This window comes from Rattus norvegicus, chromosome 4 (genome assembly GCF_036323735.1).
Source record: "Rattus norvegicus strain BN/NHsdMcwi chromosome 4, GRCr8, whole genome shotgun sequence".
In the NCBI taxonomy this organism is placed as follows: Eukaryota; Metazoa; Chordata; class Mammalia; order Rodentia; family Muridae; genus Rattus; species Rattus norvegicus.
The window spans coordinates 104541570-104564350 of NC_086022.1; positions in this window are offsets into that span (position 1 = coordinate 104541570).

A 22781-nucleotide genomic window follows, 5' to 3' on the forward strand; every position below is an offset into this window, starting at 1 on the left:
TTGAGGCCAGCCTGGGCAACAAAGTGAGACTCTGTCTCAAAATAAGTACATACATGATTTGAACGACTCCACTAAACACTGTATTCTTGGGGCTGGAGAGATGGCTCAGCTGTTAAGAGCATTTGCCGCTCTTTCAGAGAACTGGGGTTCAGTTCCCAGCACCCATAGGGAGGCTTATAACCATCTGTATCTCCAATTCCAGGGGACTTGATGCTCTCTTCTGGCCCCTGCAAACACTATATGCACATGATACACAGGCAGCATGCAGGTAAAACATCTACACACGTAAAACAATAAGATAAGGATAACTATGGGCTGGAAAGATGGTTCAGTGGTTAAGAGCACTTACTGCTGAGGAAGGAAGACCAAAGTGCAGATGCTCCAGTCCTTCTTAGAAAGGTGAACAAAAATATTCATAGGAGGAGATATAGAGACAAAGTTTGGAGCAGAGACTGAAGGAATGGCCATTCAGAGTCTGCCCCCTGGGGATCCAGCCCATATACATACAGTCACCAAACCCAGACAATATTGCTGATGCCAAGAAGTGCATGCTGACAGGAGCCTGATACACCTGTCTCCTGAGAGGCTCTGCCAGAGTCTGACAAATACACAGGCGGATGCTCGCAGCCAACCACTGAACTGATAATGAGGTCCCCAATGGAGGAGTTAGAGAAAGGATAGAAAGAGCTGAAGGGGTTTGCATCCCCATAAGAACAGTGCCAACCAACCAGAGCTCCTAGGGACTAAACCACTACCCAAAGCTACACATGTACTGACCCATGGTTCCAGCTCCATATGTAGCAGAGGATGGCCTTGTTGGGCACCAATAGGAGGAGAGGCTGTTGGTCCTGCCAAGGCTCAATCCCTCAGTGTAGGGAAATGTCAGGGCAGGGGGGCAGGAAGGGGTGGGCAGATGGGTGGAGGAACACCCTCATAAAAGAAGGGGGAGGGGGATGAGATAGGGGGTTTATGGACAGGGAACCAGGAAAGGTGATAACATTTGAAATGTAAATAAGTAAAAAAAAAATAAAAAAAAAAGCACTATTGCTCTTGCAGAGGACCCTGATTGGGTTTCCAGCACTCACAAAGCAGATCACAACTCCAGTACCAGGGGGTTCAACACCTCTTGAGATTTCCAAGGTTCCTGTTTTCACGACGTGCACATACATACACTCAAATACATACATATGTACATACATACAATAAAATTAATAAAACATATATAATAAAATATTTTTAAGAATCATAGACATATTGGTTAGTAAACTTTGGAGACATTTATTCAAATAGTGCCTGGCCAGGCACTATTTCTCCCTCTTTAGAGTTTCCTATGGATCCCAGAATAAAGTATCACTCACTAAGTGGCTTAAAAGAAGGGGAATTTTAGCACAGTATGGTGGCATGTGCCTTTAATCCAAGTACTTGGGAGGCAGAGACAAATGGAGCTCTGAGTTTGAGGTCACACTGTTTATATAGGATGTTTCAGGCCAGCCAGGGCTACACAGTGAGACCTTGTCTTTGTAACCCCTACCCCCTCAAACAAAGCAAAAACACTGGACATTTTTCCTTGCATAGTTATGAAGATTAGAAATCCAAAAAGAAGTGGCTAGCAGTGGGAGCTGCCCATCCAAAAGATTTGTCCTGTGACTTAACTTCTGATGTCACCAGAAATTTTTAGGTTCCTTGGTATCTAGTTGTACCATTCTGCCATTGTTCACACTAATGTAAGCAGTGTGTGTGTGTGTGTGTGTGTGTGTGTGTGTCTGTCTGTCTGTCTGTCTGTCTGTCTGCCTGACTGCCTTCTTAAAAAAATACTGTTATTTTTGTCAAGTAGTGGTGGTGTACACCTTTAATCCCAGCAGAGGCAGGAAGTTCTCTGAGTTCAAGTCCAGTCTGGTCTACAGAGTGGGTTCCAGGATAGCTGGGCCTACACAGAGAAATATTGTCTCACAAAACCAAACACAATTATCTTTATTTATGCATGTGCATGTGCACATGCCATGCTGTGTGTGCCCACAGAGGCCAGAAGAGGGAGTTGGATCCCCTGCAGCTGGAGATAAAGACAATTGTGAACTGTTTGACACCAGAGCTGGGACCTACCACAGGTCCTCTGGAAGAGCAGCAAGCACTCTTAACCACTGAGCCACCTCTCCAGCCCCATATGGCGTTCTTACAAAGTCCCCCATCAGGATTAAGGGGCTATTGTACTACAATATGACTTCATTAGCTTAGCCTATTATATCTGCAATAGCCCTTTCCACAAATTAAACCACATTCTGCAGTAATAGCAGTAAGGATTCCAGATAAAGTATGTTTTCCCTCCCTCCCTTCCTTCTTCTCTCCCTCCCTCCCTCTCTCTCTTCTTCCCTCCCTCCCTCCCTTCTTCCCCAGCACCAGGACTAAATGTACCCAATGTCTGTTGAGTTGTTGCTGATGTTTGCCTTTTGTTTTGTTGTTTGGACAACTCCCTAAGTAGCCTGGAGTGGCCTGGATCTCTCTGTGGCCAAGGCTGTCCTCAAACTAATGATTTCCCCTTCTTAACCCCTAGAGGGCACAGATTATAGGAATGTGTCACCACATGCAGCTTTCTACCTGCACTTTCAACCTTGGTTCTAGTCCAGACTCCGGTCTAAGGACATAATAGGATAACAGGCCAACGAGAGAGGGGGGGGGGGAGGGGGAGGGGGAGGGTGAGAGGGAGAGGGAGGGAGATCCTTTAAAATATTTTTAAATTATTTCATTTTATTATTTTCCGATGTCCGTGCATGTTTTGTCTGCATGTATGTCTGTGTACTATGTACATGCAGTGCCCATAGAGGCCAGAAAAGGAGATCAGATCCCTTGGAACTAGAGTTTCAGGCAGTTTCGAGCAATCACGTGGTTGCTGAGAATTGAATTTAGGTCCTCTGGAAGAGAGCAGCCAGTGCTCTTAACTCTCCATCCCAACCTTCCTTCCTTCCTTTCTTCCTTCCTTCCTTTTTTTGGAAACAGGGTCTTACTGTGAAACTCTGGCTAGCACGGAATTCACCAGATTAGCCTCAAGCTCACGGAGATCCACTTGCTTCTGCCTTGACATCCTAGGATTAAAGGTATTACACCATGAACAGCCTTTGAGAGAGAGAATTCTTGATACTTTAAAATAAACAACTTATTTTAAAAATTACAGTTATGCTGGGAAGTGGTGGCACATGCCTTTAATTTCAGCACTCAGGAAGCAGAGGCTGGCAGATCTCTGTGAATTCCAGGACAGCCAGGGTTACACAGGGAAACCCTGTTTTGGGGTTGAATTTTACTTAAAAGGGAGACCGGAAGATTAAAAAAAAATGGAACCTTTTTGTAATTTGGAGTGTGACAGCAACGTTATTCTGTGATTACATCAGTTGTTCTGTTTCCCCTGTGCTTTGTCTGCTCTGTATTCAGAATATACATGTAGTGCATTTACATAATGAGTTTATGTGTTTTTGTGTCTTTCCAGAATGTTCTTTGCTATTCGTGGTGGTTTGAATATGCTTGGCCGAAGGAGTGGCACTGTTAGGAGGTGTGGCCTTGTTGGAGGAAGTGTGTCACTGTGGGAGTGGGCTTTTTTGTTGTTGTCATGCATGCATGTATATGTACATACCTGAATATAACCTACTTAGTCTGCGTGTCACTTGTATGTATGTTTTCAGGGCAGACCTTTGGTATAGCCTAACAGTTGGTGTGCTGTTCCCTGGGAAGACTATTTCTCCAGGTCTCAGCTTTCTTTAGTTGCCTGCAGACCTTCAATAGCTGACCCTGCAGTCTTCACCACCAATGCATGTGGTTGAGGCAGCGCTGAGGATGAACACTGTAAACACTCTACTCAAGGATCTGCTTCTCCAAATTTCTCGGGTACATTTTACAATCTGTTCTAATCAGCTCCAGGGTTGTGATGCTTCTTCTGTGTTGTCAGTGTTCTCCCACCCCTGAAGACGGTGATATTCTTCTGTAGTTACGATCCAGCCTGGTGGTCTATATTTTTCTCCATGGTTGGAAACTTTTCAGCATCTTTCAAAAACCTGCTCCTTCATCCCGACCCAATAGCTCCATGAAACCTCGTTTAACTTTCCCAGAACACTTACTTTCCTTGAGCCTTAGTAAAACTTACTACGGGGTTTATAACCATAAAGCACTTATATTTTCATTCACTGCTTATAAAATTCATTTCTCAGAGAACAGGGTGGGGTGGGGGTGGGGAAGCAGGGTTTCTTCACTAGGCTGTGAATCAAGTTGGAGCAGTGTATTTGCAGGAGGGGAGAGATGACGCTTCCTTGTGTATCTATGCATTCCTCTTGTGCAGTTTTACCCCTACAGAAGACTGAGGAAGTGAGAGAAGAGGGAAGGGATCGAGAAAGAATTCAATAAATTGGGAGGAGAACGCTTGCCACTAGCTGGAACCATGAATCTTAATTTGGGACCATGGGTTTTCTGCGATGCTTTCCGTAGACGGTAAGCCCTCAACTCCTGTGGGAACTTGATCAACTTGGAAATGAACTAAAATGTTCCCGTGTCCTTCGCCCAAACTGCCCTGATGGCTATGCCCAGCGTTATTTCTCTGCCGTATCCTCGGGAAGAGTCCTGCCACCTAGAGGCTAGATGGGTAATTCGTCTTCCTGAGTGGTCCAAGCCTGCGTCCCTCATCCGTTCGCCCTGGCTGGGGTCCCCGCTTTTGGAGCAGATTTTATGCTGGGGACTTCCCAGGCTTACGTGGGCAGATGCTGAGGTCTTTTCCGCTGCCTCTTATAGGTCTATCCCATCTCACGGAAGCAGTGAGGATGCGATGGGCTTGAAGGCACAGAGACTCGGCCAGCTCGAGCTCCGGCGGAAAGCGGGCAAGAAGCCCGGGTTGGCAACTGCGCTAAACAAGGCGGCTTTCTTTAGCAGAACGCCTTCGGACAAACGGCCAGGAGAGTAGGCAGGGAGGTGGCTGTCAGGCCCGGAATGCACACACCTGTACCTGACAAGGCTCCTTTGAATCCCTTCTTCTCTGTAGTCTCCCGGGGGGTTGGCCTCAGGCACCGGGAGGGGAGTCTGGCAGCTCGTGCCCTGGGGAGGAGCGCCCCGCCCAGACCTCCAGGAGGAGCGGCCACCGGGGGAGATTCGGCGCCAGCGCGATGCTGTAGTTCCCCTAAAGCTTCCTCCTGGCTTCCCCGACTCCCAGGCTCTCGGGCTCCCCGACCCCCACCCCACCCCCCATCTCCGCACCTGTAGCTCCTGCCTCTGCCCCGCCCTCCGGCCCACTGCAAACAAAGCTTTCTAGAAACTCATTTTCTGCAAGGATTTCAGACCTGAGCCTCAGCATACTTGAGGCAAAGCCTCTTTTGCCCTCTGTACCTGAGCCTTGCTCACGTCTCATTTTCTTCCTAGTTCTTCATATGTTCGATGAAGAAACTGAGGCTCATGGATGTGAATGATTCTTGCCTTTTCCTAGCTGCTGGGTTGTAAAGCAGTGTTTGTGTATATCTTTTTATTTTCTGAGATAGGATTTCAAGTAGACCAGGCTAGCCTCAAACTCACTATGTGGCTGAGGCATGGCTCTGAACAACACCTCCTTTAAATTGTGACTTGTATGTGTGCACATGTGGGTACGTGTTCCTGCATGTGTGCAGGCAAGAGATATATATCAGGCGTGTCCCTCTGTTATTCTCTGTTTTTTGAGACAGGCTCTCTTCTTGAACACGGAGGCTGCTGATTTGGCTAGACTGATTCCCCTTTGAGCTCCAGGGATCTGCCTGTTTGGACCTAGATATAAATCACTACACCCAACTTTTTATGTGGATGCTGGGGTAATTCAGGTCTTCGTGAATACATGGTTCATTTTACCCACTGTGTCATTTCCTTACCTGCCCCCTCTCTCCCCACCCCACCCCAGTCACTGGTGCTGGCCTGGTTTATGTCGTTCTGGCTCTCTACCCTAGTCTTATTCATCCCCCCCACGCCCCCCACCCCACCCCTTAGGATCTCATTACATTGCCCCTGCCAGCTTGGAATTTGCTATGTATTAGTCTGACCTCGAACTCACAGAAATCCACCTGATTCTGGCTCCCAGGTGCTAGGATTAAAAGCATGAACCACAGCACCCAAGCAATTTCAAATCTTTGAAAATACGTTTTAAAAAATATAAAAAATAAAATAAAAAGGAAGGAAAGAGAAAGGAGGGTGGGGATAGAAGAAAAGGTACAGTCTTAAGGTCAGTTTTCATTACAGCTGCCCCCGATACATGCATGGGTCCCTTGTGTAGTTACATTCCTAGGCATGAAGGTAGTTCCCTGATAATGGGTAGACATTCTTAATAACTGGAAGAGCACTAAAACTGACTACTGCCTGACCCAGGGGATAAAGACCAAAGAGGACCCAATAGAAGCCAATGAAATTTACCCTCTCTACTAGCATACTACATTCCTGGAGAGTGAGCTACGAGAATTACCTCTAAAGACTTCAGTAGTCATGCACACCTCAAATCCCAACACCTAAAGGCAGATCACCACAAGTCTGAAGACAAACTTCAGGGTTTGTGAAACCCCACTTCATTTTGCATTTGCCCATGAGGAAGGCAGACATATTGGGTATTGGCTATAAATTCCCATACAATTTATCAAATGGTGAGTCCAATTACATTGTTCTAGAAATAATAATTATATTAAAAATGGAAACTGATGCAATGGTCCTCCTATAACAATAGGTTCTCTCTCCATTTGTGGATTCAACTAGTCACAGATCAAAAATGCAGTTGGTGGCCATTGAGATGGCTCAGGGAGAAAGGCACCTGCCACCAAGCCCAAGGATGTGAGTTCAATTCCCAGGAATGGTGGAAGGACAGAACCTGACTTGTGACTTCTACATACTACCATATTCCTCGCCCCTGCCCCCATAGAAAGGTCTGGAGTGTCTGTGCTGTTCTGAACACGCACCGTCCCTTTCTTCTCGTTATTATCCCATAATCAATACAGCATAGAAACTACCTAAGCAGCTCTTACTAGAAGTAAAATAGAGATGACTTAAAGCGCAGAGGAGGTGGTATGTAAGTGGTATGCAATCAGTGCGCCATTGCACGCAAGAGACTTGAGTATCAATGATTTTGGTGTCCGTTTGGAGTCCTGGAATCAATACTCCATGAGTAAAGAGTTGTAGCTCCTAACATCTATTATGTAGCTACTGATTCAGTTTTTTAAAAAATCCCTCCATACTAATTTGTACGGATCAGAAGCACCAGTCTGCTTGCATCTGACAAGGTCAACAACACACCTTCATGGCCCTGCTTCAGTGATCCATTAAGTGTCTCAATGCCTGTCAATGACCGAGGAGATCTGAACCCTCTGATATCCTGGCACTAGTTTAAAATATTGATTATATGCTCATCTGTTGAAGTGGAAGCAGTGAGTCATTTAGGTGAATTAACAATGTACACAAATAAGAGATCAGGATACAAAGCTCATGAAAGTCCAGGGCTGGCACTCCAGGGAAGGCACAGCACCCTGTGGCTTACGCACATAAAGTGGCCCTTCTAAGTTCCACTTCATAAAAGAGGCAGGTGCTTTGTGGGCCTTTTCTGAGTTCTATAGATAACTACACTAGATAATGCTATTTGGACTTGCTGGCCAAGTAGTAGATAGGGCTGCAACTTTTGTATTGAGGGTAGCCTCAAATTCTCAATCTTCCTGCATCTACATTCCAAGTACTGGGATGACAGGCATGTTCCACCGTATGTAACTGAGGCTAAAAATGTTGAAGGATAATAAAAAGGGAAGGATTATATGGGAAGGCAAGTCTTCTATACAAAGTGCATTTTTCAAAGACACACTTGTTTTTTATGTCGTGTGTGTTTTGCCTGCAGTCATGTGTACCACACTCATGTACTGCCCTCAGAGGCCAGAAGAGGGCGTTGGTTGTTTGGAACTGGAGTTGTAGACAACAAATAGTTGTCTCACTAGGAAGAGGCATATAGTCTTATGTATGTGCTGAGAATGGAACCTTGGTCCCCAGGAAAAACAGCCAGTGCTTATAACTGTTCAGCTACCTCTCTTGCCCCTGCAAACTGCGTTTGAGGCCATTTCCAACATCAATTTTTGTTGTGTTGCCTTGTTTTAATTTTTTTTAACACATTCATTTCTTTATGGTGGTTTTCTAGTGGGAAGCAGTGGGGGACAATTTTCAGGAGTCAGTTCTCTTCTACTAAGTGAGTGAGTTCTCAGAATGGAACTCAGGTGCTTAGCCCTGGTGGCAAACACCTTTACTGGCTAAGACATTTGCCGGCTCCCCTTGCTTTGAAACAGGTCCACCCTTGTGTACCCTAAGCTAAACTCAAATTCACTAATCACATATAACCTTGAGCTTCTGATCCTCCTGCAGCCCCTCCCCAAGTGCTGGGATTGCAAGCATGCACCACCACCATGGCTGGTTTTGCCCTAGGATGCATGGCAACAGTTGCTGGGTCTGTAATGTGCTGAGTTTTGCTCCCCTTTTGTATTACAACAAATACAACCCTATATAGCCAATGGTTCTTTACGTTACAGGCAACCAACATAGTTATATGTGGTGTTTGTCTTCCAGACTAGCTATGGAGGCGGAGTGAGAGGCTAGAGCGTTGGCTCAGTGGTAAGACTACTTTTTGCCTTTGCAGAGGACCTGGGTTCAATCCCTTGTGCCCACAGTGGCAGTTCACGACCATTTGTAACTGCCTTTCCATGGGTTTTGACGCCCTCTTCTGGTCTTCACAGATGCCAGGCATGCAAGTGGTACCCCTACACAATGCAGGCAAACACTCAGAACATAGTAAAATAAAATTAAACTTTCTTAGAGATAAACCAGAGAATTAACTCCTCTGACATTTCCTAACACAAAATGTGTGGGCCTACATGCCCCATCCTAAATGGGGACTGTATTCACCTTTGTACCATCCTAGTGATTTTCTCTTCAAGTTCCTTCCTGAGGTTGATGCCTTCATCAATGTCCCGGGGGGCTTCAAACAAGGAGATACACTGGGCAGACTGAATCTTTAGCATCTCACGGTTTCCTGATAATCTCAGCCACAGTGACCTGAGAGCATGCTCTCCCCATCCCCAGCTCAACCTTCAGTCTTCTCTTTAGGATGGCCATGGCTGCTGAAGATCTGGCCCCTTCAGCTCAGCTCCGTCCACCTCAAACTCTAGATCTCTGTCGCCTTTCTGATTCCCAGGCTACGGTGACACGGAGCAAACAGAACTGAGAAGCTGCATGCCTGCATCCTATTCTGAGTGGTTTCCCTTCCTTTGTGCTGTTTTCATCCCACCCTCCCCTTGTCATCTCTCTCTTCCTTTCTTCCCCTGGTGCTGGGATCAAACTCAGGACCTTTCACGCACTAGGTGTCTGCACTGCCGCTGAACTATAGCTAATCCCTTTCCATGATTTGTACTTTTAAAACATTTTCTGTAGGAACCAGGAAGGTAACTAAGGAGATAAAAGTGCTAGCCACACAAGACTAATGGTTTGAGTCCAGTCCCTGGAATTAGTGGAGAAAGGTAGAGGTAAGGCAGGTATCTGAGCCCAGTACCTCTAGGGTGAGATGGGAGGCCAAGAATAAAGAATCACTCGGAGGCTGTGGGAGAACTATCCTGCCATACACTATGGCAGCAGAAACAAGGGAGGCTTGCATCAGCAATGTGGAAGGCCATAACTGGCTCCTGAAAATAACATTTAATTATGTTTCTTCTTCTTCTTCTTCTTCTTCTTCTTCTTATTATTATTATTATTATTATTATTATTATTATTATTATTATTATTATTATTATTCAGCACTCAGGAGGCAGAGGCAGAGACAGAGGCAAAGGAAGGTGGATCTCTGTGATTTCAAGGCTAGCCTTGTCTCTACAAGGCAATTTCCAGTCCAGCTCGGGCTACACAGGGAGATCTTGTCTAAAAGAAAAAAAAATAACAGAACAAACAAACAAACAAAATGGACCAACCATTCAACCAGAAACAAAACAAAAGCCCACATCTGCTGCAGTGCATAATTAAACCCTCTGCGTTTGAATGCAGACTGTCTTTGGCTCTGGTTATGGCAACTTGAAACCTCACCTATGTTCCAGGAGCAGATCAGGTTATAAAGGGAGTCTCGGGGTTTCTTCTTGCTGTCTGGGCTTATCCTATTGGGGAACTGCGGTTGTTCAGGGGGACTTAATAATGAGATAATAACTAGATATATCCATTTTGCTTTGTATTGGCAATACAAGCCAGGAGATCTGTGCCAGTGGCTCTGTCAATCAATCAGGAATCATTCGAGGAATTAGAGTGAAAGAAAATAAGAGAAAAACAGCCAAGCTCTGTCTCAAAATCATAGGATCAGAATCTTTCAGGCTGGAAGGGTATTTATGTGAAATCAAGTTTTTAAATTTCTTTGGGTGATTCCAATGTGCATCTTGGGTAAGAATGTATGCTTTAGGCCAGCAGGGTGGCTCAGCGGGTAAGCGTGCTTGCTTTAAAGCCTGCTGACTTGAGCTTAATCTCCAAACTCCAAAACTCCAAAAGTGGAAAGAGAAAACCTCTTCCTAAAAGTAGTCCTCTGATCTCTGCATGTGCATGTGCACACACAAATACACACTCTCATGATGATGATGATGATGATGATGGTGGTGGTGGTGGTGGTGATGAAGAAGAATTTAAAAATAATAGATTATTTCAATTGCCAAAGCTTTCCTGGTGATTTAAATGTACTTGTCCTCTACAGAATGAGAATCATAGATTTCTCAACTCCCTCCATAGCTTTTCATTAGAAAACTGAGGGATGTGAACCACCATCATCTCCAGTTCCCTAGCAGCAGGGCTAGGCAACAGAAAGTTCTGCCCGGCCTCCGTTTTCCCCTCCCTCCTCTCTCTCCTCCCTTCCTCTTCTCTCCCTGCTCCCCTCTCTCCTCTCCTCCCTCCCTCCCTCTCCTCACCTCTTACTCTCTCCTCCCCTCCTCCCCTCCTCCCTTGTCTTTTCCTGAGTCCATTTCCTTAGAGACAGGGTCTCACACAGCTGAGGCTGGCCTCAAGCTTGCCACATCCTTGAGGAGAACCCTGAACTTCTCATTCTCCTTCCTGTACCACTTTAGTGCTGGAATTATAAGTCAGTGTCCCCACACTAGGTTTGTGTGGCCCAGGGTCCATGGCCTACTAGGCAAGCATTCTACCCACCGAACATGGCCCGGCCTATGATCCATGACCTTGAACTTCTGCTCCTCTTTTTCTTTACTTCCCTACTCCCTGGTTCAATACTGGTTTTATGTAGTGCTAGTGACTGAACTCAAGGCCTTGTACATGGTAAGTATGTATTCTACCAACTGAGCCACATCCCCAACACTCTGTGTAACTTTTAAAGAAGGACGATGTGGACAGGCAACCCCCCCACCCCCTCACCCCCAACCCCTGCTCCTAACACACACACACACACACACACACACACACACACACACACACACACACACAAGACCTGCTACCTCAATTCCTAGGGTGGATTCCCCCACAGAGGAAATATACCTGGCAGGCTTACAAAAAGGAATGGTAACACAACATCTGGGAAAGGATAAAAATAGAAAGTATTATTGGACTTTTTGAGGCTGTTCACTTGAAAGAAGAACATGAATCATCCTTTTGCCCTGAGCCTTTATCTGTTCTTATGTCTTTCACTGTGGATGTGAAGCAGGTGGGACGGAGAAGGGGTTGGCGAGGACATTTTTCCTCACTGGAAATCCCCTCCTGGTCTTGTATCCATGGGGGGGGGTGTTGGGGATTACACTCACAGTATCTATGAGAGGAAATACCTCCAGAGGATAAGTGGGCAGTATATGAAAGCAGAAGAAGCAGGCCGCTGTAACGAGCAGAGAGTAAGAGGGATGCAGGCTCAGGCAGTGAACAGAAGTCACACAGGGAAGAAGAAATTACAAAACCTGAAAGGGAAACAAAAAAGGAAAAAAAATAGGAACAAGACATAACTATAGACACAACTATTACATGTACCCTAGGAAGGTCTTATATGAGTTATTGGAATTCCTTTTTGTTTGAGTATATAGCGATTGAATGTAGGGTCTCTCAATGCCCAGCTACATCGCCAGCCCTCTTTGAGGCTTCATTCTGATACAGTGACCTGCTCAGGTGCCTACGCTGCCCTTGAACTCACTCAGTACCCCAGGCAGGCTTTGAACTCTCAATTCCCCTGCCTTAGCCTCCATCACAGCTGTGATGCAAACCTTAGCCACCAGACCTGGCCTGGAGTCACTCTGGCCCCTCAGTTTTCTGCATGTGTCAGAGCTGGGATCTGATCTCCTGGGCACAGCCACTCTTGGGGTCGAATTGACTCCTCAAAGTTGTTGTTGTTGTTGTTGTTGTTGTTGTTGTTGTTGTTTTTGATAGCTACACAAGCACTGTGGCATCTACATATGCCTTACCCTATCCTATGCACACATTAACAATAATCAAAAAACAGAAGACTGTAAGGAGATTGACCAGAAAAAGCTCAGGAGTCTAGCTGTCTGGGCCGTCCTGTCTATAACTGGCAAGGGCCTCCCTCTATCTTACCTTTCCTCACAGGCCTGGAACCTGGCATTTCTATTCAGCTTAATTTCCAGTCCCTCCCCATGCGAGCTGCCCTGGCCATGGAGATTTTCTCTCAAATGTGCTGCTTCTCTTAGTCAGCACAAAGGCCTATTCTGTTCAACTGACACCCTCTCCTCTCCCTACAGTCAACATTTCTTTAGCCTTAATCCTTTAAAACCCCCTTAAACAACCCAAAAGCAATAAAGAGATAGTTCTTGGTTACATCGCTCCTCTTCGCTTTGTTCTTCCTAAACCGGTTCTCAGATTGCAGGCCAGAAGGTCTTTGCGGGACTGTTGACTCATCTCCTTCACCTTCTGAGATCACCGGCACCATTCGCAGGGTGGCTGGCTGCTCTGGGCTGGGTATTGGGTATCAGAGCTGTCTAGCTGAGGACTGAGCTTCCTGGAGAGGAGGGGAAGGGAAGGGAGGGAGGAGGGCCTATTGGGCCTGGGGCTTTGCAACATCAGTGACCCCCACGATATCCAAAGCAGGATCTTTGGATACTTCAGGAAGGCTTATCCCTAAGTGACCTGATCCCTTCCGTTCGCCCTCTACAGCCGGCTCCTCCGCAAACACCTACAGCTGTGATGGGGTCTCCCATCCCACTCCCTGGCGGTTCGCATTACAACCTCACAAGGAAACAGCTTAATCATTAAATTGATAGCTTTAATTCTGTGTCTTAACACAAAGGTGTTTGGCCGATATTAACCAGAACAGATCCATTTTGATGAAAATAAACAAAGTTTCAGACTATAGCTGAGGGGGATGGGTCTTAGTTTTAAGGAGGAATAGAAAAATACAGATGTAGTTTGTAAGAGCCCGGGATAGGGAGCCTGTAGAGGATTTGGTAAAAGTCCATGGCCTCTCTAAATCTTGGCGTCTCAGCTGTAAAATGAAGAGGGTGGGATATCATTAGGCCAGGTGCCACTGGTAGGTACAGATAACGATCAAATAACTGGAGCTGATAGATGTATTGGCCGTGATTGATAATGAGGAAGCCCATGATATACACATATGCAAGCATTCACACATATGTGGAAAGTACAGATACTTGGTACAAATGACAGGATAAACAGGAGAGTAACAGGGATGGTACCTTTGGCAGGCTGTGCCAGGGTGTATACCCCTGAGAAATTACAGCATGAAACAGATCTGGTTTAAGAGGTTTAGGGGGGGGGAGATGGACACATTGGATAGAGAAAGACATGCAAACAGGAAGATGGAGAGAGAGAGAGAGAGGGAGAGAGAGAGAGGGAGAAGACAGAAAGGAAGAGACAGAAAGAAAGGGCAGGGAGAAATCTGGGGTTGCTGGGAGCCCTTTTATCAGCAGCACACACCTGGCATACCTGGTGGTGGCAGATAATGACAAAAGCAGCTGCTAGGTCCCTGGGAGCAGGCAGTGTTTGCTAACAGTCTCCTTGCATGGGTGCTCTCTGCACAGTTACCTAATCATAAGGGCAGAGATCAAGACCCCCGGTCCACATTCTGTCTGCTTTCTGTCTGTGGATGCAATGTGGCCTGCTGTTCCCTGCTGCTGCTCTACCAAGCACCCCTTAAACTGTGAACCAAAACAAACCTGTCCTTTTAAAATTTACATTTCGATTTATCTGTTTTGTGTGTGCCCATATGCCATCCATGAACAGAGGTGAGAAGACAACTTTAGGGAATTAGATTTCCTTGCACTGCGTAGGAACCCAGGATGAACTTAGTCAACTGAGTACCAACAAGAGGGTTCAGTCAGTTACCTGCTGAGACACCTTGTTGGTCCCCTCCCTCCCTTCCTCCCTCCCTCCCTCTCTCCCTCCCTCTCTTCCTTTCTTCTTTTTTAAGTATTTGTACTTTACACATATGTATGAATGCTTGCATGTGTGTATATGTATCACAAACATGTCCACTGCCTTCAGAAGTCAGAAGAAGGTGTCAGATTTACAGACAATTGAGAGTTGTCACATGAATAGTGGGAACCAAATGTAGGTCCTCTGTAAGAGCAACAAGTGCTATTAACCACTGAGCCATCTCTCCAATCCATTAAAATGAGAATATCTAAGAATCTACCCTTCCTGGCCACTTTCTTGTTCCGTTTCACTATCTCAATCCCACCTGATGTGCCCTCGCCCACAAAAGACACACTGAGTCTTGAACCTTGGTCTTAGGGTCCATTTCTAGGGGAATTCAAACTAAGACAGAAGAACACTGACTCTAACCCTTGCTCCCTAAAGTGTAGTCTGCACAAAAAGCTGAACCCCCAGGGTCCATCACAAACCCCTTGAACTATAATTCTCATTCCCTGTGCCTGTTGGTGAAGAAGCAGTTGTCTACACTGTACCTCCGTTCCTCTAATTTTGTTGGACACTTACTGCATGGCCAGCTACAGACACATTTTGTAGATTTTATGTTTATGATTGAAAAGAATGTGAATGTATATTCTCTAGTAATTTAGTATAGACCTCTATATGCATCCTTAGTTCAAGCTTGTTAATTACGTAGTTGAAAACTTTTGTACTTTGGCCAATTTTTATTTATTTGTTTGACCTAATGAGTTATCTGCTGAAACTTTTCAAAATGGCAGTGAAACCTTCCAGGTCCCCCTAGAATTCTATCAGTTTTCATTGGATTTGTATATACGGATGCATATGTGCGCGTGTGCGTTCGGCAGTTAAGAGAACCAAGTTCAGTTCACAGCACTCCCACAGAACAGTTCACAAACACCTGCAACTCCAGAACCAGGAGACCCAACATCCTCCTTTGGCCTTCTTGGGCACCAAACACAAGTAGCATACATATACACACAAATAAAAATGAACCTTTAATAAACATTTATATATACACACATATAATTTTAATTTCTTTTTCTTTTCTTTTTTTCAATACTGGGAATCAAACCAAGGTCTTGGTTACACAAGGGTTTTTGAGGTTTTTTTTTTTTTCATTGAGCCACACCCTCAGCCCTACTATATATTTATTATATTATGTTGTAATATGTTATATTATTAACTATTTAATAATATATTTTATAGTCTTATTTTATCCTTCATATTATTTTATATTCTTGTTGATTTAAGCCTTTAATCATATTTTTGACGATCTCTACTTTTAATGTGATTTTACATCTTAAATAATTTTGTGAATGTTAATTTATGCAAATATGTTAGCTTTCACTGGGTTAGGCTTTGCCTGGTATCTTTTCCTTTTTACTCTAAGTCTGCGGGGTTTTGCTTTTTCTTTTTGAGGTAGGGCCTCACTGTGTAGCCTTGGCTGTCCTGGAACTCACTGTATAGGCCAAGTTGACCTTCAACTCACAAAAACCTGTCTGCCTCTGCCTCTCAAGTGCTGGGACTAGATGTGTGCTCCACCACACCTTCCTTCATTTTTATTTCAAGCTCAATATTTGAACCATAGTGTGTTACTTTCTGTTGCTATTGACAAAACCCTGGTCTACGCCCCCAGCTTATTGGCTTATTAATTTCTTTCCTCTTCTCAGTCTTATCTAGTCAAATAAATTCTTTAACCTGTTTTTCTATTTTCTCAAAGGTAAGGGAGAGGAGAGACATTCCCATGACGGTCTATTTTATTACACACGTGAAACCTGGCGTTTCCCAGCCACGATCCCTGATCACTTAGCTTTGAGGAAGAAAGGCTAACGAAGCTGTGCGTTTCCCATCTCCAGAGCTGCTTCCAGATGAATTGGGGCGAAGAATTCCCTTCTGGGGCCCAAGGGGAATTAGGAAAAGTTGGCTTTGTCGAAGTAGAGCTAGCTGGGATTTGCCTGCCAGTCACTCTGTGCTGAGAAAGTTCATCGCTTAGCTGACATCTTGACTATGACAGTCTGAAGGGCTGGATAAGTAAGATGGCCACTCTGGAAAAGTTCTGAAAGCAAGCCTTTAAATGAAGCAGCTTCAGTGTAATTAAGGGAGAATCAAACACGAAGTTGGACTGGAAGGTCCCGGAATCTCAGCATCCCAGAGTGTGGATCATTTCAGGGCTGTCTTTCTCTTCTTTCATCCTGCAGCACACAAGACTTACAAGCATCAGATAGTTCTGTAAGCGCATCCACACGGAGTAAGCAAGGTGCACAGCTTAGTTAATAAAGATCAACAAAGAAAGGTGACTGCCTTTCTTCAGGTTAGTTTGATCATATAATCAAACCGTAACATAATTTTGTAATACATGCCATTTTACAGGATGCATGTAATAACAAGTTATGAGAAATTCGTACTCAAAATGTTACTGGCTGTTTATAGAAATTTTAGTCTCAGCCAGTTCACTCTACCTCTATTTTTTATTTATGTGCGTATGTGTGTGTGTGCCACATATGTGGGGGTGTCCAAGGAGGGTGTCTAGAGGAGATCCCCTAGAGGCCGTGGTTACTGGGAGTCTCTGGCTGCCCAATGTTCATGCAGGGAATTGAAATCAAATTCCTTACTAGAGTAGCCAGCTCTCAGTACCACTGAGTCATCTCTCTAGCCCAATAACTATATACTTTTTTCTTTTTTTAACCAAATAGCTACAAATTTTATAAGCTAATCTTTCTGTTAAGCAATGCAGCTCTGTAGTGAGAATTTAAACTGGGAGAAAAGAAAAGCTCTCATAAAAACAAAACAAAACAAAATAACCCAAAACCATGTAAGTACTGCAGACAGACTTTGAGACAGAAATATGCAAATCTGTTAAAAGCCTGTCCCTCTCCTCACTACAAGTGACTACAAAGTCAGAACACCACAGGGACTGGGGCTGCATGGCTGTGAGAATGACCTTGATGGGATTAAGAATCAGCATGGAAGGGGCTGGGGATTTAGCTCAGTGGTAGAGCGCTTACCTAGGAAGCACAAGGCCCTGGGTTCGGTCCCCAGCTCCGGAAAAAAAAGAACCAAAAAAAAAAAAAAAAAAAAAAAAGAATCAGCATGGAGGTGGGTTGTTTCAGCTCTCTTCAGGCAGAGGCAGGCAGATCTCTATGAGATCCGGGCTAGCTTGGTCTAGAGAGACAATTCCAGAATAGCCAGGGTTACACAGAAAAGCCCTGTCTCAAAAAACAAAACAAAACAAAATAAAACAAACAAACAAACACAATCATCCTGGAAACACATGTCTGGCTGTGTCTAGGAGGATATTTCCAGAAAGGTTTAACAGAGTGGAGAAGACCCATCCTGAGCATGGTCACAGCGTCCTGGGAGCTGAGGTTTGAATAACAAGAAAGATACCTTAGCAGAGCGTTAGTCTCAGCTTCCTGACTGGAAACAATGTGTCGAGCCACCTCAAGCTCTTGCCTTCCTTCCTTGGGTCTGGCATCCTATCACAGCGATGAGAAAATCGACTACCACAGTAGCCAGAGACCTGATTCCTTACAAATCCCCACCTCCAGGCAGGGAATCTGTGTGGCACCGAACATTATTTCTAGACGACTTCCTCCAGATTTTTCAGTGTTCTTCCAGAGCTGCTCCATGGCCAAGAAAGATTAGTTTCCTCATCTGGGGTGAGACTCTATGTGCACACCTGGAGACAGCGGGAGAGATTATGTTCTCCCCACAAGAGAGAGGAAGGGTAAACGTAGCAGCAGGTCACAAACCATCTTTTCCTCTTACTGTAAGGTAATAAAAACAAAGAGCATCCTAACCTCTCAGCCTGGGAGTGGGGCTGCTGTTTACAGGTAAACAGAGACCTGCTGCCTGTTAGATCTGAGTAACAGGATTCAGTCAGAAGACTGAAAACACAATTGTGTTTACAGAAATGCCATTGTCAAGTTGGCTGCTGAAGGCCAAGGTCATGTTTACTACAAGCAGGGATGTCTGGAGCCGCCACAGGGACTACTGGAGAGGGAGTCTGAGAAGGGTGAGTCTACAGTTGCCTGTGTGCTTCAGCCTCAAACCACATAGTTAGGGAGGGCCAAAATATGGCCTGGCACCACGGTGCACCATGGGAATAGCTTTATAGCACCGTAGGGCCTGAGATGGACCACCTGGGTCTGTGACATGGCTCTGATTTTTTTTTTTTTGAGATAAGGTTTCTCTGTGTAGTTCCTGAGTGTTGGGATTAAAAGCATGCGCTACCACTCACCATCACCACCTACCACCACCAGCATTGGCTCTGATTTTTTTAACCCCAAAGGTTTTGCTTTGGACTAAAGAGGAAGTTTCTTCTTGCAAAATTCTATTCTTCTAGCATAACAGCAGAAGGCTGCAAGTGTGCATTCCTGAAGTTGCAGGAATTGTAAGGTATTCACAAGGCCAGGTACCTCCCACTTGGCAGGCCAGTCCCCCTAGAAAGAAGAATGGTGTGGTGGTTACAATGTACACTATGGTTACAGGCCTGTGACACTGACTTGCTCACCTAGATTGAGTTTCATCATTTACAAAATAAGAATAAAGCTGTTTATCTCAGGTGCTTTTCTCAGGGTGGAGAGATAGCTCAGCTTTATAGAGCTGGCCCCATAGACACAGGAACCTGGTGTGAGTTCCCAGGACTCACATAAAAACCCTTTCTCCAGTGCTGCTCAGTGAGCGCTGGGTTCACCGAGAGTCCTTATCTCAGAACACGAGGTGGGCAGGAGGCTAGCAGGAGGGCTCAGCAGGTAAAGCTGCTTGCCGCCAAGTCTGATGACCTGAATTACATTACCCACCTGCTGGAGGGAGAGGCCTAACCCCCACAAGCTGCCCTCAGATCTCTACACGTACTGTAAGGTGTGTGCCAACGCTAAATTAATTAATTAATTAATTAGAAATTAATTGTTAACAAAGAAAGAAATAAAAGAAAATAAAGTGGGAGGTGATTGAGGAGAGCAGCAATGTCTGCTTCTGCTTCTGCATGCACGCTCACTCGTATACATATGTGCCGCACACACACAGACACACATATGCACGCTCACTCGCATACATATGTACTGCACACACACAGACACACATATGCACGCTCACTCGCATACATATGTACTGCACACACACAGGCACACATAGAAGTGCCTACGTATCCAAATAAACAAATAAAATTTTTAACAAATTCCTCAACTCCTAGAATTAGCAGAAGAATTTATAGGAGAAAGAAAAAGAAAAGATATCTCCATGGTTCCTTGTGAACATGTGTTAAACACTCCATAAATGGTACCTGGTGTTATTACATGGAGGTTTTGGGGAAAGGGCTTGTGGTCCAGAAAATTAGTAGCCTGGTGTGATAGCCCACATCTTTAATCCCAGTACTCGGGAGGCAGAGATAGACGGATCCCTGAAATCAAAGCCAGCCTGGTCTACAGAGGGGGTTCTAGGACAGCCAGGGCTACACAGAGAAACCATGTCTCAAAGCTCCACCCTACCCCTTATGGAAAAACAAAACAAGATTAGTGACTCATTAGGCATTGGCCATCTCGGGAAATCGGGACAGATGAGTTTTGCTTTGGCGTTTAGGTTGGAGGACTCCACAAAGCTGCTCTACGGAGGAGGCAGAGGAGGGTGGCTCCTTGCTCCCGACTCACCTGGGGTTCTTCCAGTTTTAACACTGGTCCCACACCCTGAGGGAACCCCTCATTCCAGGCACATCCACATGGCTGGTCACTCCAGAGGCCGAACAGACTTGATTTGGGAGTCATTGCCAGTGCAGAGCCTTCTGGAGTGGGAACTTCTGAGTGACCGGCTGTTTTACAGCACAGACTGCTGGTAGAAGGGGCCTCAAAAGGGCAATTGTCTGTCCCTTTGTCCTCATTAATGACTTTAATTAAAGCCAGAGTTCTCTGGCAGGCCAACTTCCACCCAGCATGCAGGGCAAATCCCTTCCCCACTGGGCGCAGTCATCAAGCAGATTTATGTGGGCGGCAGGGACATGGGTTTCCAGACATCTATGCAGAATGCCCAGGTGATGTAGCTGAGACCATCTACAAATGCTCAGTGGCCCTCTGGGACAGATGGATAGTTTACATCTGAGTGTTTACTGCTCTCAATCCATCGGAAGCTGCCAGAGGTTGAAGCCCGCTCTGGAGCCTGCACCTAGACCCAGTGCTTAGACCTTGGAAAGACTGGAATTGGCTAATTTAATGAGCCAACCTCATGTATCTGGGTCAAAGGAAGCAACCTACACTCTTACATTACTCTAGACCTTTGGAGTCACACAGAGCCTGTCCTGATCTGCGAGAGCCATGGATCAGCATCCCCTAGACTCTTGTAATCTTCCCAATGTCCTCCACTGAACTCCAGACAAGAATGAAGACGACTGATCAATATCGGTATTCATATTGTTTTTTTTTTAAATTTATGTATATAAGTACACTGTAGCTGTCTTCAGACACACCAGAAGAGGGCATCGAATCCCATTACAGATGGCTGTGAGGCACCATGTGGTTGCTGGGAATTGAACTCAGGACCTCTGGAAGAGCAGTCAGTGCTCTTAACCACTGAGCCATCTCTCCAGCCCTCGGTATCACATTGTGTTAGCTCTTTTTATCTTTACTGTGACCAAATATCGTTTGAGATATAAGAGAACAACTTAAATGAATTCTGATTCTGGTTCACAGTTTCTGAGGGTTGTTTGGCCGCCTGAACTTGAGAGTCTACAGCGGATACGGTTTTTCTCTTCACTTTGCCAGGTACAGGAAGCAGAGAGCAAGACAGGATGAACTGAGGCAAGACGTTCTCTCCGACCCATTTCCTCCATCTAGGTCCCATCTCCTGTAGTTTTCATAAATTTCCAAAACAGAGCCAGTAGCTAGGGGCTGAACGTTAACCCATGGGGTCGTGAGGACACTCCTTATCCAAGCCATCATAAATAGATTAATTGAAAAGATGTGGTTTCGGGGCTGGGGATTTAGCTCAGTGGTAGAGCGCTTACCTAGGAAGCGCAAGGCCCTGGGTTCGGTCCCCAGCTCCGAAAAAAAGAACAAAAAAAAAAAAAAAAGAAAAGATGTGGTTTCAAAGTGGCAACACAGGGTCTAGTGAGATGGCTCAGCAGGTAAAGGTGCTTGCCTTTTTTTTTTTTTTTAAAGATTTATTTTAAGTACATATGTCTGTCTGTGCACCACGTTTGTGCTTGGTGCCCGTGGAGGTTAGGAAAGGGTGCTGGAGCTCCGGAACTGGAGTTATGGACAGCTGAACCAGGTGCTGGGAATGGAACCTGGGTCCTCTGCAAGGACAATAAATGCCATCTCTTCAGCTCCTGCCTTGAAGTTAAATGATCACAGTTCAATCTCTGGGTCCCTCAAAGTAAACAGCACAAACTAACTCGTGTAAATTGTCCACGACACGTCTACACACGTGGTTTGCTATGTCTGTGTGAACACATGTACTTACTCAAATACATAAAAAAGTTACTTTGCTAAGGCTCAGATGCAGCTCAGTTGGTAAACTGCTTGCTTGGTATTCGTGAAGGCCTAGGCTTGATCCCTACAATGCATAAATCAGGCAGAAAAGCCTGTAATCCCAGCCTTTGGGAGGTGGAGTCAGGAGGACTACTATGGTTTGAGTCCAACCTGATCTACACAATGAACCTTCCACCCCACCGGGATACCTAGCTGCTCTCTTAGAAAACAAACCAAAGGAAGTTGTAACATTTAATTTCAGCCTGGTGACTTCTGAGAGTGAGTTCTACATTCCCTGCAGTTCAGTCATCAACAAGTAAACATTATGAATGAAAAGGAATGAATAGGAGATGGAGAGAAGGCTCAGTGATTACAAGACTTTACTGCTCCTGTAGGGGACCCAAGTTTGGACCTGCGCATGCCCACAGGTGGCTCACAACTGCTTGTAACTTCAGTTTCATGGGATCAGCCTTGCTCTGACCTCCTTAGGCATCTGGACATACATAGTGCACATAAACTCATGTACCTGAGAGAGTGCGCGCGCGCGCGCGCGCACACACACACACACACACACACACACACACACACACACGCGCACACACACACACACACACACACACACACACACACACGATGAATAAGCATTACACCTGCTCTCACCCCCTCCTCTGGTTCCTTGAACATACCCAGCCTTTCTGCAAACCATTCCTTTTTATTTTTGTATTTGTTTTTGTTTGTTTGTTTCTGTGTTTGAGATAGTCTGCTATATAGCCCAAGGTGGCCTGGAACTCACTGTGTAGATTAATCTTGCCTCAAATTTGGTGAGATCCTCTTGCCTCTGCCTCAGTTGGGTGGCTCGTTGTTTGTTTTGGTTTGTTTTCATCTAGCCATGGCTGGCCTTAAGCACATGATCCTCTGGCTTCTGTCTCCCAAGTGTTGTAA